Source organism: Tupaia chinensis, unplaced genomic scaffold (genome assembly GCF_000334495.1).
Source record: "Tupaia chinensis unplaced genomic scaffold, TupChi_1.0 Scaffold000238_1, whole genome shotgun sequence".
In the NCBI taxonomy this organism is placed as follows: Eukaryota; Metazoa; Chordata; class Mammalia; order Scandentia; family Tupaiidae; genus Tupaia; species Tupaia belangeri.
The window spans coordinates 408,963-411,956 of record NW_006159716.1 but is presented as its reverse complement, the minus strand read 5'-3'; the positions used below and the strand labels follow the sequence as shown (position 1 = coordinate 411,956).

At 41.9% G+C, this 2,994-nt stretch overlaps 1 protein-coding gene across 5 annotated transcripts in view; it reads left to right on the top strand.

Moving 5' to 3' along the window:
• The window catches only part of POLH (DNA polymerase eta), a 47,840-nt gene that overhangs the window by 15,905 nt on the left and 28,941 nt on the right, over nt 1-2,994 (top strand). The window lies entirely within an intron of this gene.

Below are 2,994 nucleotides of genomic sequence, written 5' to 3'. Positions count from 1 at the left end.
AGAAAAACCCCCCAAAAAAAAAAAAAAAAAAACATAAGGGGGAGGACTAGCAGATGGCATAATGGTTGTGTTGCTGGACTCCCACATGGCCAACTGTGGTTTGAGTCCTAGACCCAGAAGCTTGAAACTCATGCTGTGCGTTGTACATGCATGCCCAAAATCCTGAGAGGAGACTGGAGAAGAAGGGATTGCCACATGGCCATCCCCCTTGGGAGATGATTTCTCATTTTCTGTCTCTCTGAAAAGCGTACATGTCCTAAAGCAAAAAAGAAAAAAAAAATCTAAAATAAAATAAAGCCTGGGACCAACAGATGACACAATAGTTAACATTGCTGGATTCCCACGTAGTCAACCGTGGTTCGAGTACAGGATCTGGCGGCTTAAAACTCAGTGCTGCATATATGTGCATGCAGTCTAAAATCCTGAGAGGAGAGTGGAGAAGGAAATGTGGAGTGGCCATTCCTCCCTTCCCCCCACCAGCGGTGTGATTTCTCTCTTTCTGTCTCTCTGTTGATCACATGTACCCAATAGCAAAAATCTCTCTTTAAAAATGGTGGTTAGGGTGCTGGACTCCCACATGGCCGATTGTGGTTTGAATCCTGGACCTGATGACTTGCTTTCTCACTTTCCCTCTCTCTCGCACCGTCCCTCTCTGGACAAAATAAATAAATAAATTGGGACCAGCAGTTGGCGTAATGGCTATGTCGCTGGACTATCATGTAGTCGACCACGGTTCAAGTCCCGGACCCGGTGGCTTAAACTCATGCCGGGCACGTGTGCGTGCGTGCCCAAGATCCCGAGAGGAGAATGGATAGGGGTGGGGAGTGATTTCTCATTTTCTGTCTTTCTAGCGAGCGCATGTGCCCTATAGCAAAAACCTCTCTTAAAAAAAGGTAAAAATAATTGTTTTAACAAATTATTGAACCCACCAACTCAAAAGAAAACAAAAATCCTTAAATCTGGAAGACAAAATGTAGAAGTAAATCAGTAATGTTTTATAATAAAAGTCAGAATTCTATTTTACCAGTTCAGTCTCGTGTAATCTCTCTTTGGTTGAATTTGCAGTGTTACTGTGGTCTGACCTTTCAACGTTCAACACTATTATTGATATTTCAGAACTTGTCCCTACCATTAAGTTGGCCTTTTTCTTGGTCATTTTTTGTTCTATTTGTCTGTCTTTAGTTTTCCTGGTATAGTACTCCCTTCAGAACTTCTCAAAGAGCTGGTCTGATGTTGGTAAATTCTCTCAGGTTTTGTTTATCTGAGAATGTTTTTATCTTTTCTTCCGTCGTGAAGGTTCATCTTGCCGGCTACAGTATTTTTGGTTGCAATTGTTTTTCAGTTAACACTTTGAATATATTTTCCCATTCTTTCCTTGCTTGCATTATTTCCTACTAGAGGTCTGATGTTAGCCTGATGGGATATCCTTTGAAAGTAACTTGACATTTTTTCGCTATAGGGCGCATGCACTCACCAGACAGACAGAGAGAGACATAGAGACAGAAAGCGAGAAATCACCCCCCAGGGGGGATGGTCACGCCGCAATCCCTTCTCCTCCATTCTCCCCTCGGGATCTTGGGCATGCACGCACACGCGCCCTGCGTGAGTTTTAAGCCACTGGGTCCGGAATGCGAACCGCGGTCAACTACGTGGGAATCCAGCGACATAGCCATTATGCTAACTGCTGGTTCCCACTTGACGTTTTTTTCTTGCCTATTTTAGTATCTTATCTCTGTCTGTGGTTTTGGTCAATCTGACTATGAGTGCCTTGGAGAAGATCTTTTTGGCTTGATTCTATGTAGGGTCCTTTGTATTTCTTGGGTCTGGATATTTGAATACCTCTCTAGATTTAAGAGTTTTCTTCCAGGATTTTCATGGACAGATTATCAATCCCTGATTGATTTCTTCACTTTCTGGGATACTGATTATCTGCATGTTTGGGTGTCTAATGGTATCTAGTATTAATCGTATATTATTCTCATTTTGGGGAGTTATTTTCTCTGTCTTTTTGGTAACTTTTTCTAGGTCAGAGATTCTGTCTTCTAAATCTGAGATTCCGTCTTCTGTATAATCTAATCTGCTTTTAATACTTTCAAGGGAGGTTTTTGTTTGTTTGTTTGTTTGTTTAAGAGAGGTTTTTGCCATAGGGCGCATGTGCTCACCAGAAAGAGAGAGAGAGACAGAGAGACAGAAAGCGAGAAATCACCCCCCAGGGGGGATGGCCACGCCGCAATCCCCTTTCCTCCAATCTCCTCTCCGGATCCTGGGCACGCACGCACATGTGCCTGGTGTGAGTTTTAAGTCACTGGGTCTGGGACGCTAACCGTGGGAGGGAGGTTTTGATTTCCTGTATTGTAGCCTTCATCCTTAATAGTTCCATTTGATTCTTTTTTTTTTTTTTTGCACATTTTTATTTATTTATTTTTTATCATCATATCTTCTTCATATTACATTGGATTACATATAACTTTACTGTGTATTACATTGTTTCTTCAAAAGGGAATGCCATGCACGTCAGTCAGTACAGAGACATTAATCTCCCCACTTCAACATTCCATATCTTTTCTGTTTTCCCCAATCATTATCTTTATTATTCTAATTATTTTTATAAAACAGTCAATTGCTATTTCTCGTTTTGCTTGTAAAAATACTTTGCCCATCATGAAACACTTCTCAGACCAATCCAGTTGAGAATTCTATACATGTCATCATCAACAGTTAATAAACCCTATCTGTTTCTCACTGACGTCCTGTCTCTCTATTGCTCACTTGCTATCTTTCTCTATCCTCTTCTCTTCACTTACCCCATTCCACACTGTCCTATTCTCATTAAGTACCTTCACTTCAAGAATGGTAGAGTAGTTCCTGTTCTTCCCTGAGGCAATGCAGGGCTGGTAACCATCATCTTCTCAAGTTGCAAGTTCTCAGACCTTGTTTTCCGCTTCAGCTTGCTGGTCCAAAGGCCACACGCCGGCCCTGGAGAGGCAGCTGAAC